This window comes from Pinus tabuliformis, chromosome J (assembly GCF_031772625.1).
Source record: "Pinus tabuliformis cultivar Carrire ecotype Pingquan chromosome J, CPIR1, whole genome shotgun sequence".
NCBI lineage: Eukaryota > Viridiplantae > Streptophyta > Pinopsida > Pinales > Pinaceae > Pinus > Pinus tabuliformis.
In genome coordinates, this window is record NC_142295.1 from 1,051,517,400 (window position 1) to 1,051,532,485 (window position 15,086).

Genomic DNA, 15,086 nt, shown 5'->3' on the forward strand with positions numbered 1-15,086 from the left:
CTTAGCCTCTGAGATGTGCTGGACCTTCCGCAATTGCTCCGCGTAATTGCCCTGCATGCTTAAGGCTTGAGCTAGTAGTGTTTTCATTCTCCAGCTTTCTGCTTGAGTCCTCACAAACTGGGTAGCCCGCGTGGTGACAGTTCCTGGATCCTGAAGCCAATCCACTTCCTCTTCTATTTCTTGCTCCGTCAGCTTCTTTTCTTCCTCAGTGACCATGGCTTCCAGGTCAATGATCTTTCGCTTATTCTTTTGCAAAGTGCGAGTTTCATACATTTCTCTAGCCACCTTGAGATCTTTGTTAGCAGAGGCGTTACGACTTCCTTCCCCTGCCATGATCGTGCTTACACTCACGGTATAGTTCTAGGTGCTTTCAGCAGAATAGATGGGTTCTGGCCTACTACACGATAAAACAATGCTTTTTCCCTTGCCTTTGGTAGATGTTAAATAGAGGTTGCCTCGGATGTTACCGGCTGAAGACCGCCTGTTTCTTTGCAACTTGCATGTCATATCATAATTACTTCTGCGTGATGGTGAATTGTTTGAGTAGTGGTTCGTATTCTTTCCCTTATGGTCACCTTTTCTCTCCTGCTTCAGTACCTGCCAAGTGTCCCCCTCCTTGACCTGGCCTAGGCAACGCATATCCTTATTCATCATATCTGATAATATATCATCTTTCTCCTACTCACGCCATAACTGCGCCGGACTCGCGTGTCCTTCTTTCCCCTGCCAATCTTTAATGGTGCCTGCAGTGCCAGCATGTCTCATCATAGTATGACGTCGTTATAGCCTTCCCACCAATCAATCTCAATTGTTGTCACCTAGATCTTGCCTGGAGAGCTTGGCGCACTTTTCTTTTAATTCCGGGCAGTCTACATTCTGCCAATAGCTGTCCCACGTAGTGTTTGGGTGCTCGATTCCATAGTTCGCCAGGTGGTCCGCAACCATATTAGCTTTCCGTCGCACAGCCTGAAAAATCAGACCTTTCATTTCTCCCAGCATTCCTGCGATGTTGTCTGTAACCTTGGCAAGTCTCCAATGTTTAGTAACCTTACTTGCTTTCGCTCCCCCGTAGAGCTTCCTTGCCGCTGTGATTGCCAACTCTGAGTCTCCCTCAACCACCGCGGCGCCAACCTGTGCATCTCTGAGAATTCTGAGTCCTTGTTCCATGGCAGCAAACTCCATCTCGTTATTAGTTCCTTCCCCCAAGGCTTTACTGTAGATGTGAAGAATTTCCCCTGCATTGTCCCTTATGATGCCCCCGATGCCCGCCAAGCCTGGATTGCCTCTGGAGGCTCCGTCGAAATTCAGCTTGAGAAAGCCTGCAGGAGGACGCGTCCAGCCAATTGACGCGGTACTTGGTTTCTGCTGGCAGTTCGTGGTGCCCATACTTCTGCCATCATCCAATTTGAAGGCTTTTAAAATGTGTAAGTCTCTAACCGAAGCTTGGTTATCTGGTTCTGCTCTGCACTTTACCAGGATTAATTGTCTTATATTTTGGGTAATTGTATCTAGCGAATGCTCTATGTCTCTGTATTCATTCTGAAAGATTCTTCTATTCCGTTCCTTCCAGATGGTCCAGGTTATAAATCCTGGCAAGGTTTTCCATATGCTATTAATTCTTATATTATTTGAATACCCGCTCTGCCAATTCATGATGGTGTCCTGGATAGAGTCCCTGGTTCTATCTGTCTTTTGCATAATGTTTTCCGCCCAGTTCCACAGGTGACAAGCCCAGTCGCAAGTGTTGAAGAGATGGTTCATTGTTTCTTCAGCCAAATTGCACATGGGGCATCTAGATGGGCCATTAAACCCTTTCTTGCGAAGATTCTCCCAAGTGAGGGTTTTCCTTCGCATCAGGAGCCAGAGGAAGGTTTTAATCTTAGGCCAAAACAGAGTATCCCAGACCTTATTGCTCCATTGAATCACCTCCATTTGCTCTGTATTTTCGAGATGCTCTCTGGCTTCCTTGAGCGTGAAATTACCACTCCCTTTCATGCCCCATCTTAGCTGGTCTTTTTCTTCAGCTTTCCTTATCTTCCTTTTGTTTAGTTGGTTGAGCAGATCTCTTATATTGTTGTTTTCCTCATTTGATCTTTCTGTGTCGTTGAACAACCAATCTCTCCATTCCTGGTCCCTGCTGCTGTGATTCCAGTATTGATGGACAGTGTATCTTCCCCTTTCCTGACACTGTCTCTGAAGGCCTGCTAACTCTGGTCTTTCAAGCTTCGGGAGTTGCTGCCAAGCATCTTCCCAAAATAAAGCTGTTTCCCCATTTCAGATTTCCCAAAAGCTGTGATCCTGCACAATGTCGCGATTCCTTCTTGCTAAATTCCAAATGGGAGACCCTTCAGGAACCTCCTGCAGTCTTATTAGTTCCTGAATGTTGCACTCTGGGGTATATTTTTCCTTCCAGTGTCTGGCCCATGGGAGATTGGGTTCCTTCAACCATCTCCACCAGAGCTTGGCTCCACAGGTCATGTTGATAGTGGAAGGATCCACTAGATTTAAGCCCCCTAATTCTTTCGATTTGCAAAGTTTGTTCCAGGCAACAAGTGCCCCTTTTTTTTTTTTTTTTTTTTTTTTTTTTTTTTTTTCTGCATTGCCAGTCCAGACAAAGGATCTTTGGATTGCCCTTATTTGTTGTAGGACTCCTTTTGGGGCAGGGATAATAGAGAGCAGGTACTGCGGAATGGCTTGCAATACTGCTTTGGTGAGGAATAATCTTCCAGCGAAATTGAGGGCCCTGTGGGTCCAATGCTAACATCTCTTCTCCATTTTAGCCAGGATTTTCTCCCAATGTATCTTTTGCCAAGGTTTGTCTGTCAGAGGGGCCCCCAGATACTTAGAGGGTAGGCTACCTCTACGAAAGCCTAGAATACTAGATAGATGTTTCTGAATAGCCAAATGAGTATTGAAGAAAAAAATAGTGGACTTTGAAAGATTAATTTCCATACCTTAGGCCTTACTGAAGAGATTTAGTGTTTTTTTGAATGCCATGGCTTCTTTCACAGTTGGCGTCCCATGCAGCATTGTGTCATCCACAAATTTCTGGTGAGTTGTTGCTGATATGGAATGAAGGGGCTGTATTCCTTTGATTTTTCCTTCATTCTTTGCTTTGCGGATGAGTCTGCTTAGACCTTCCATAAGGATTACAAAAAGGAAAGGAGACAGAGGGTCTCCTTGCCTGATACCTCGGGAGGGAGAGAAAGGGTCGGAGGGGGAGCCGTTGACAAGGATAGAAAATTTAGTGGATTTAATCAGGGCGAGAATCCATTTAGTCCACTATTTATCAAAGCCAAAAGCTGGCTTCAAGGTAGTTCTAGTTGACCTTATCATAGGCTTTAGAAAGATCTAGCTGCATCAACATTCCTGCTATTTTCCTAGTCTGAAGAGTATGAACCATTTCCTGGGCTAGTAGAATATTATCCAAAATTTGTCTTCCTTCAACATACCCCGACTGCTCTTCCGAGATGAGGCCAGGAAGAATGGGTTTCAATCTGTTGGCTATAACTTTAGATATGATTTTATATATCACATTACATAAGGCTATAGGTCTAAATTTATCTGGGGAGTTGGCCTCTTCTTCCTTTGGAATGAGAGTAGGAAGGTAGAATTTAGCGATTTAAGGATAGAGCAGGAGCGTCTGGAATCTTCTACTACTTCCCATATTTCAGTCTTAACAAAGCTCCAGCAGGCTTTATAAAAATTGATGGTAAAACCATCAGGCCCAGGTGCCTTATCATTCGGCATGCTTCTAACAGCTTCTTCCACCTCATCCAATGAGATTTCCCTAATAAGAGCTAGGTTTTGCTCATTGGTAATAATTTTAGGAATGGCCTGAGTTAGTTCCTCAATTGCTTCAGTTCTGTCTACTTTCGGCTCCTGGGCTATATGATTAAAGTGCTTTGTGAGCAGTGTTGTTATTTCTTGGTGACTTTGTAGAGTTTCCCCTTTTTCATTGTTGAGACAAAGAATTTTATTGGCCCCTCTATAATCTAGCGCAGACCTGTGAAAGAACTTGGTGTTCTGTTCCCCTTCCTTTAGCCATTGTATCCGGGATTTTTGTTTCCATAAGGTCTCTTCCTGTTGACAGCGTAGTTGCCACTGTTGCATCAGGACTTTTTCCTGTTCTGCTGAGTCCTCGTTGTTGTGCCCATTAGCCCATTCTTTGTGAATCTGTTCTAACTTTTCCTCTATGATGGTTTTCTCCTTGAATATGTTCCCAAACTCAGTTGCATTCCATTCTTTAATTTTGTTTTTGATGTTTCTTAATTTGCTTTGAAGTTTATACATTCTGGTTCCTCTGATGTCCATTGGTTCGTGCCACCATTTCTCCACTAGTTGAATGAAATTAGGGTGATTCAACCAGAACTTCTAAAATCTGAAAGGCTTGTTTCTGGGGGTTCCTTGGATGGCCGCTACCAAAGAGATTGGCCAATGATCCGATCCTCCACTTGGAAGAATGTCAGATTCCACTATTATTCCTTCAAGTAGTATGCTTTCAGAAATAAGAAATCTATCTAATCGAGAGGCTATCTGCTTCTCGCCTCCTCTCCTATTATTCCATGTGAAAGTTCCACTTTTTGGCTGGATGTCCACTAGTTTGGCAGAACCAATGAATTCAGCGAAGAGCTCAACATCCTTATTGAGTTTTCTGATCCCTCCTTTCTTTTCCAAAAGAGAGGTTATCATATTAAAATCTCCACCCATGATGATTTTCGAGCTGGGATATCTGAGCTTTAGACTTAAAAGAGAGCGGAGAAAAGAGAATTTATCTTCTAGCTTTTGAGGTCCATAAACATTTGTGCATAAGTAAGTTTCAGAGTTACCTATCGTTTGAGTTTCCATGGCTATGAACGATCTTGTAGCTTCTGTCGAGAGTATATTTATCACCCGGGAGTCCCAAAGAGTTACTAAACCTCCCTCCCAACCTTGACTGGCGACTTCGATAAATTCTATGTATTTACCAAGCCTTTTGCTGATATTCACCATGCTGTTGTTAGCACACTTGGTTTCCTATATGAACATGATATCCGGTTTCTCTTTTTGGAATTTTCTCTTTAGGAGTCTTTGTTTCTCTTGGCTATTAAGCCCTCTTACATTCCACAATATAAATTTCATTTTTAACTAGACAAATTATTGGTAAGAAGGGAAAGCATTCAGAGCCTTCATCTTACCAGAGTTTAACATTAAAATACCTAGTTCCTGCAATACTTCACTGTTTGTTCTACGGCCTCTCTTCCTTCTCTGTTTCGAGCTGGTTGAATTGCATTAAAGGCTCTTTGAATGGCTGCCTATTCCCTTTGCTATGCTTAATTTCCTATTTTGTCTGTCCAACTCCGCCTTCTGCCTTGCAATGAATAGATCATTAATCTTTCTAATCTCTTCTTCCGGAATGTTTTCTATTCCTTGAGATTTCCAGTTTTCTGCCATGACTGGTAAGTTCACTCCTTCCTGCTCTAGAATCTCATTTAGCTCCATCTCCTCACTACCACCATCACTGGTTAGCATATCTGCATCTTCCTCTGGCTCTCCTATTGGCTCCTGCATTTGGATTACTGCTATGAGGGGATGTTCCTCCCCTTATTTGGTTTTATGGCCTGTCATTTCTTTGTTCCCTTAATTAGTATTTGATTCCTTACTTTGTTCTTCTGAATCCGTATCTGTGTCTAAGATTTCAAAGGCATTGCTGGTGTTGCCTTGTGCTGCCCCTATTCTGTTCGTTCTTTTTCTGTTAGCCCTTTGTTTTGCTTTTGGCTTTATGAAGGCATCCCTGCTCTTTACTGCTTGCTCTTTCTTAGGTTCATCCCTTGTTTTGTTTAATGGACACTCTCTTACTAAATGTCCATATTCGTGACATTTTCTGCAGCGGAAGGGGATTTGCTCATAATCAATGGCTTGAAAATAGTCTTCATCCCTGTACTCTAGCCACAATCCTTCGTGTAAAGTTCCTGAAACTTCCATCTCCACACAAATCCTCGCGCAGGAAGTGTATCTTCTTTGTAGCGTTGCTTCCGAGGCTTTGATGAAAGTTCCTAGTCGATCCCCTATTTGCTTTAGAGCCGACAAGCCCCAGTAGTATATTGGAAGGGAGAAAATATGGATCCACACTGGGACCTGTGTGAAGGTCTCTCTTTCTGGCACGAAGTTTGGTTTCCAGGGTCTCATGTAGAGACCAGCTGAAGCGAAGAAGTAAGGACCCCCATCAAATACTCTATCCTTGTCCTCTAAATTCGTAAAAACAACAGTAACAAACCTTTCACTCCTAGATGTAGTTTAACATCACCTTTGGGTTTCCATTGCTGCTTGATCCACTGACATAGCGCTCCTTCTATTGGCCACAGTCCCATGAACTTGCAGATTACTGCATGTTCCGACATATGTTCTCTATAGGCTTGTATCTCTGGATCTGTGATCACCACTCTTAGGGCTTCTGCTTTTTTTGGTTTGCATGCTCCTCGTGCTGCTTGGTCATTGCTGGGGCTTGGTACGGTTTCTTTCTTCTCTTCATCTCTTGATTGATTCCCTTCCTCTCGTTCCCCCTCTCCCTCTATTTGTTTATCTTTGTGGGCTATGCGTCTTTGCCCTATATCTTCCTTCCTTCCACTGTCCTCCTTTCCATTGCTCTCTTTTCCTTTCATTTTTGGGTTACTGGTTGTCTCTCTGTACTCCCTTTGTTTCTTCTCCTTGCCTGTTCCGTTATCTTGCTGAAGCTTTCCATATCCTGTTATCTTTACTCCCTCCTGCGCTGCTTGTTTTTGCATGACTATTTGTTTGAAGGATGGGGTCCCAATGGACCCCCCGTTTGCCATTTGTCGGGTCAATCCTTGTCCTCTTCTGAGCAGTTCCACTATTCTGACCCTGTGCGCGTCCAGATCCAATCCTGGTTCTGCAGGTTTGAAGCGCTAAACCCTAAACCTCGAGCCAACAGCCGCTCAGCATTCGCCTGATTCGAAGAAAAAATTCGGTAACATCAATTACTTTGCATTAGTTTTATATTACTATTCTCATCTTGAACTTCATTGCTGTTTGAAATAACAAAAAATAACTTCTCTATCTTGTATTGTAGTTGCAGCTATTCGAAACATTTGCACCACTCTACAATGAAGTTGAACAAGAATTGCAAAAAGGGAATTTTCCAATTATGCTATTCAAAAACATAAAAAACAGGAAATATGTCAAAGAAAGAACCCTTCGAACAACGCAATCAACATTCATAAAAAAGTTGGATGCAGAAGCAACAGAAGAACTGAGAAAATTGAGCCCTCCAACAATCTCTGTAAGTACACATGAAACAATACTTCTACTTCTCCATATGCAATTGTTTTTTCATTTTTTTCCATTTTCACATATACTAATTATCCTCCCTTATCAACAGATAGAAGGAACATTGACAATTGCAAGCATTTACTCTACGCCATTTGAACCACTTTGTGCTGAATGCAATTCGCCAATACCACCCTCTACAATGATAGAGGACACAACAATTAACTGCCTGAAGTGCAATAAAAAATCCTTGTTTTACTATTCACATTGTCTTAATTGCATCATCAAGTCTAACAACAACACTAGCTTATAGTGTTGCATCAGAAACAAATTACTCTTGAAATAGTTAGTTCCCAACCTAGCAAAAATGTCCTTTGAAGATTATGTTAAAAAAAAACAAGCAACCATGTATATGCTACGAGATTTCAAAATACATGGTACATTTACAATCAATGAAGATAACGAGATCCAATGTGTTGACAACAATGGCAGCCCAACCAAAGCTAGGTATTCTTCTAATTAATGTTCATCTTTCAACTACAAAGCACATATATGCAATTTAAATTATGTTATTCAAAATAGTCAATTTGTACTAATTTTTCCCTTCTCTTTGCAGCTCTAGTACTTCTGCACACATTAGCTACAACAAGAACGCATGCTAATCCAGAAATCATTCCAATGCTCTTCTGAATTTTTGTATCAAATTGTATTGATTGGATCCTCCTCTGTTATGAAACCAGCTCAAGAAAAGATAGAAAAGATAGATCAACGCCTTAGAATTCAGCCTCTTCGAGGGGGCAGCCTCCTTTACATTACATAAATGAACAATTCTTGGATGATACAAATGACAAAACCTCCTTTCTATATATAGGAGTCTAAGGAGTCACAATATAATCCAGCCGACCTAACAATAATAATATAAAGCCACAAAAATAACAATAGAGGGATTCTATGGGGCACAGTAATAACAATATGGGGGCAATAGGGGCACAACAATATTAATAAGGGGTATAACTACAATAGTAATGGGGTAATCACTAGTATTATAGGGACCCAACATGCCCCTCTCCTTCAAAAAAGTGTTGTCCTCAACGCTTGAGTAGTTCTGGATACTTCTGCATAAAATTCTCATCCTCCCATGTGGAATCTTCAGCGGATAAGTTCTTCCACTTGATAAGATACTCTGAAATTGATCGATTTCGTAGCTGTCGAGTTCTTGTTTCTGTGACTGCTTCCGGTTCCAATATAATTTTTCCTTCCTCGTCAAGTTCTGGCAATATTGTTTGAACTGGGAGCTTGTCGCCTATAACCTTCTTTAAACATGAAACATGGAAAACTGGGTGCAATCGAGAAGCTGCAGGAAGCTCCAATTTGTATGCCATAGTACCAATCTTTTGCAACACCTTGTATGGACCATAATACTTTGGTGATAATTTATTATCCTTCTTAGCTTGCTTGAGGGACATTTGCTTATATGGTTGTAGCCGTAGGAATACCCAATCACCTACATCAAAACTTCTTTCACTGCGATGTTGATCTGCCTGTTGTTTCATTCTATTCTGTGCCAACACGAGGTTATCCTTTAAGAGTTGGAGGACTTGTTGTTGATGTTCGATGTGATGTTCCACTGCCTGAACCTTAGAATTTTCTCTTAAATATGATGTGATGGATGGTGGTTGATACCCATAAAGTGCCATAAATGGGGTCATTTTTGTTGCTGTATGGAAGGAAGTGTTATACCACCATTCAGCCAGAGGCAACCATTTGACCCATTGTGTCTGTTTATCAGATACAAAGCAACGAAGATATCCTTCCAAACATTTGTTTACTATCTCAGTTTGCCCATCAGATTGAGGATGATAAGATGAGCTATGAGCTAACTGAGTACCAAGACAAGAAAATAATTCTGTCCAAAAATTTCCAGTGAAAATGGGATCTCTGTCACTTACAATAATCTTTGGGTTTCCATGTAGCTTTTGAATTGTTTCCATAAATGCAGTAGAAACTGTACTGGCTTTAAATGGATGTGATAATGCACAAAAGTGTGCATACTTGGTAAGTCTGTCAACTACCACCATGATGACACTCTTTCCCTCAGACTTGGGTAAACCTGTGATAAAATCCATTGAAACCTCCTCCCAACGTTGGCTTGGAATGGATAAAGGTTGTAATAGACCTGGTGTCTTAATTGTTTCAACTTTATTTTGTTGGCAAACCAAACATTCCGCCACAAACTTTTGAATATCTGATTTAAGGCCATCCCAAAAAATTCCTTCTTAACCCTGTGGTAAGTTTTTAAAAATCCTGAGTGCCCTCCTAAGGGAGAAGTGTGCAATTCCATAAGAATCTTTTGTTTTAGCTGGGAATTCTTACAGAGGTATAAGCGATCTTTGTACCATAACGAATCATTTTGCCAGCTAAATGTATCAGACATACTGGAATCTTGTTGTAACTTTCGAATAAGTGCCCACACTTCTTCGTCATTCTTCCATTCCTCCCTTGCTTCGTTTATCCAATCTGGTTGGATAATAGAAATGGCACACAACAATGCTTCCACATCCTCATCCTTTCTTGAGAGTGCATCTGCCACCACATTTTGCTTCCCTTTTTTGTAGATGATTTCAAAGTCATAACCCAACATCTTTGTGACCCACTTTTGTTGCTCTTCAGAGGATAATCTTTGTTCTAAAAAGTATTTAAGGCTATCATGATCCGTTTTTACCTTGAAGTGTCTTCCCATTAGGTAGGGTCGCCATTTCTTAAGTGCATGGAGTATTGCCAACATTTCCTTCTCATAAATAGCTTTGTTAAAAACTTTCCCTTGATTGGACGACTTTCAAAAGCAATGGGTCTTTCATCTTGCATTAAAACAGCACCAATTCCATTTCCTGAAGCATCACATTCCACAATAAAGGTTTTTGTGAAGTCCGGTGTAGCTAAGACCGGTGCTTGGCACATTGCCTCTTTAAGATGTTCAAAGGCCTTTGTTGCTTCCGGAGTCCATGAAAATGCATCTTTCTTCAATAATGTTGTTAGAGGTGCTGCTATTCTCCCATAATTCTTAACAAACTTGCGATAATACCCTGTCAACCCGAGAAATCCTCGCAGATGCTTTATGGATGTGGGGATTTTCCATTCCTTAATGGCTTTAATTTTGCTAGGGTCTACCTTAACTCCTTCATGAGATACAATATGACCCAAATATTCCACCTCCTGGACTCCAAAGAAACATTTGGATCTTTTTGCATATAATTGTTTCTCCTCCAATAGTTGTAGCACCCTGTCAACATGTTCAACATGATCCTTCCAAGACTTGCTGTAGATTAGTATATCATCAAAAAATACTAACACAAATTTTCTAAGGAATGGTTTGAAAATTGAATTCATCAAACCTTGAAATGTTGAAGGTGCATTGGTAAGGCCAAAAGGCATGACCAAAAATTCATAATGACCCTCATGAGTTCTAAATGCCGTTTTCGGAATGTCTTCAATCTTCATTCTGATTTGATGATATCCCGAACGAAGATCCAACTTGGTGAAGTAAATTGATCCATGCAATTCATCCAGTAATTCATCAATGACAGGAATGGGGAACTTATCTTTAATAGTGAGCTTGTTGAGCTCCCTATAATCCGGACACATGCGCCATGATCCATCCTTCTTGTGCACCAATACTACTGGAGCAGAGAAAGAACTTTGACTCGGTTGAATTATACCAGCCTCTAGCATTTCTGCAACCATACGTTCAATTTCACTCTTTTGGGCATAGGGATATCTGTACGGCCTGATGTTTGGAGGAACACTTCCTGGAATCAGATGAATAGCATGATCATGATCACGCATAGGTGGGAGACCTTTGGGAGTCTCAAATACCTTGGAATGATTGTCCAAGACTTTTTGGAGATCTGGAGAAATAGATGATTCCAATGTGGAAACATCTAGCGAACATAATTGTGCAATTACACCTCTTTGCTCCTTTTTTAGAAGCTTTGTCATACCATTAGAGCTGATTATCTTTCCTGGTTTCCCTGCAATACCCCTTAATTCAACTTCCTTTCCTTCCATAGAAAATTTCATGAAAAGTTCTTGAAAATTAAAAGCTATTGTACCCAAGGATTGTAGCCATTGGACTCCTAGTACAACATCAGCACCTCCCATTGGAATGGAAAGCATTGGGCTAGTCAATACATATTCTCCCATGGATAGCTTGATATTATGGCACTTTCCAGAGCAATTTATTGTTCCTCCATTTGCAATCATCACTTGACACTCTGGTGCTGGATATAGGAAGCAATTCAATTCTTTTGCTACCTTACAATGAATAAAATTGTGGGTGCTTCCTGAATCAATCAACACTATTACCTTTTTCTTCTTGATTTGTCCTTCTATCTTGATGGTTTGAGGAGTGGTAATTCCCGCCAATGCATTACAAGATATGGTCGGATTTATTTGTTCTTCATCTAGGCTTTGTTCCTGGAGTATATCCTCTTCTTTTGACCTTTCTTGCTCCTTTTCTTCTTCCTCTTCACAATCTATGTAGAATAATTTCTTCTCAGCACACTTATGACCTTTAGTGTATTTGCTATCACAACTGTAACAAAGCCCTTTTGCTCTTTTTTCTTCCAATTGTTGTGGTGTCAACCTTATAGGTTGTGGAAGACTAGGGCAACAACACTTCCGTCTTTATAGTTGTGAGTGGTATGCTTCCTGGTTGCCATAATTTTGCTTTCCATTTTTCTTGCTAACCTGAATGCCTTCTCTAATGAATCAGGTTCCCAAAGGCGAACATCATGTTGGATATTATCCTTTAAAGACCCTATGAACACATCAATCCTATGCTCCTCTGGAATATCTTTTACCCTTATGTTCAATTTTTGGAACTCCTCAATGTGCTCCATTATTGAACCCTTTTGTTTGAGACTTATCAATTGGCTAAAAAAAGTGTTGCTTTTTGTATCCTCATAATGTGCTATCAATTCTTCCGTAAAAATTGCCCAAGTGATAAATTGTTTACGAGAGCAAAGCCATTGATACCATACAAACTGATTTGGTTCCAAATATAAAGTTGCCATACGTACCTTTTGTGTGTTTTGCACATTATTGAGATCGAAGAATTGCTCCATCTGTAATATCCATGTGGCGGGATCCTTGCCATCAAACTTCCTCATATCGATTTTTGGAATATGGTGAGTCTTCGATCCAACATTAGAGTCTATGGAATCATGATTAACATTTCTTTTGTTCTCATCATGAGTTTCCTTTAGTACCCTTTCACCCTTAGTGACCATTTCTTGTAGCAACTTATTCATATTTATCTTCAATTCTTCCATCTTATCATCCATGCCATCAATTTTAGCGTCCATGTCATTCACCTTAGCTTCCATGCCATCCATCTTAGCTTCTACGCCTTTCTTTAAAAAATCCATCTTAGCTTCTACACCCTTCTTTAAACCATCCATCTTAGCTTCTACATCTTTCCTTAAACCATCCATCTTAGATTCTGTTGCTTTTGTGCAAGTGACATTTGTTGCACTTGTTCTTGTAATTTTGATATATCATGTAGCATTTCTTCTTCTTCTTCATGAGTCATGCTAGAGCTTTCAGGTTCCTTACTAGGTGTTTGCATTTTCTTTCCTCGGGGCATCAGTTACCGATAATAATTCTCTAATATGCCCTTTGAATTCCTTCAAAATAAATTTTCAAACCAAGCTTAAGCAAAAATTAAAGAAAATCTACACACCTTTTTTCACTTTGTAGGAGCTCGATATTGCCTCTGATGTATCTCTGTACTTTCTGATTATCTAGTTCTGAATTTGTGACCTGTAGTAGCCATCTGTGTCCTCTTTCCAATGCCACAAGTCTGACCCAAATTGGATTCTCCAAGGAAGAGTTATGCGAAATCTCCCACAGTGACTTGATTATAGACTAGTTCAGTAGAGCGAACTTGTACGACGTGCCACGAGTCACTGTTTCGACCTTTGGATCTGAAAAACACCCACAAGAAACTACAGTCCGTCCTCTTTCTGTACCTTCTTATGAAATTTCAATCCGATCCCCAGAGAGAAAGTTATGACGATTTTCCCCAGGTCACCTGTTTTGAATGTAATTCAGGAGTCTGCAAAAAGACCAACTTCCTCAGATCATATCTCCACAAATATCGCGCAAAAAGCTCTGAAATTCGGACCCAAGGTTCAGCGTGATTTCTTCTCAAATGGGTTTTTTTTTGCGACTTCTGAAACGTCACAGAAAAAAAGTTATAGCGAAAATGCCACGATGACCTGTTTGGAGCAGCGAAACCCTAGAATCCAAAGCTCTGATACCAAATGTTATGAAACCAGCTCAAGAAAAGATAGAAAAGATAGATCAACGCCTTAGAATTCAGCCTCTTCGAGGGGGCAACCTCCTTTACATTACATAAATGAACAATTCTTGGATGATACAAATGACAAAACCTCCTTTCTATATATAGGAGTCTAAGGAGTCACAATATAATCCAGCCGACCTAACAATAATAATATAAAGCCACAAAAATAACAATAGAGGGATTCTATGGGGCACAGTAATAACAATATGGGGGCAATAGGGGCACAACAATATTAATAAGGGGTATAACTACAATAGTAATGGGGTAATCACTAGTATTATAGGGACCCAACATCCTCTCTCGACATACAACATATTTGCACAATTTTGCTGCAAGAAGAAAGCATACAAATACACATATGAAAGCAAGGATTTTTTGAAATTTTGTATAACAACAATTATAGTCAATTGAAATGGAATCAAATGGTCTATCTTTTTTGAAATTTTGTATAGAAACATTGATAGTGAATTGCAATGGAATCAAATGGTCTATCTCTTTTTGAAATTTTGTATAAAAATAGTGACAATGAATTGCAATGGAATCGAATGGTCTATCTTTCAATCATCTATGTTCTTTGTTTTAATAACGTTCGTCTTCAATTTGTGTTGGTCTATGTCCTCTATGTAATATCATTGGTCTTTTATTTGTGTCATGTAATTCTGATGGAAAACTTTAATGCAAATGTAAACATAAAACATAATCCATAATCTCGAGCTAGTGACAATTTTGCTTATACCTTTCCATATTTGCATTGCCTGCACAATCAATGACTTCTATGCATTGTATCTGACGTAGTAGAGTGTGCACAGAATAGTTCATTTTGTTAATATATTTATTTAAAATATTTACTCTTCGCAAACAACTATGGACTGGTAAAATCCATGAGATATAGCCCAAGGAAAATTTTCACACAAAAACATTGGCCAAATTAGTGAAATACAATCAAAGGACCATTCTCAGGCCTTGAGACGGAAGTAAATATAATCGTTATCTTCATATTCTTGGTTTTGATCGGCTTCTTTCCAGTTTTCTTCCCTGGAGGAAGAATGTATGCTTTTCCTTCCATCCAACCCTTCTTCTTGGCACTCTAATATCTTATGATCTCCATTCTATAATACCAATATCTGTAAGTTAACTCCAAGATTGAAACTCAACAAACAATTCACAAATCTGAATTTTGACAACTTATATCTTACTTTGTTGGGAGATGGATTGCCACTGAAAATTTCCTTACTATTTCCAGTATTGAATTATTAATATTCAATACATCCTTAAAAGGGACAAAACTGTTAGGAGCTCCACTATGCAGTCTTAGATTCAAGCCTATGGTTGAGTTCCTTGAAATGCAGTAATATTTTAACTAGAAGCAATCTTGAATAATCTCCCTCCATATAAAAGGATTTGAAGATAAGTAGGTATGCCCCATTTGCACTCTATGCTCTGTTTCAAACTATAA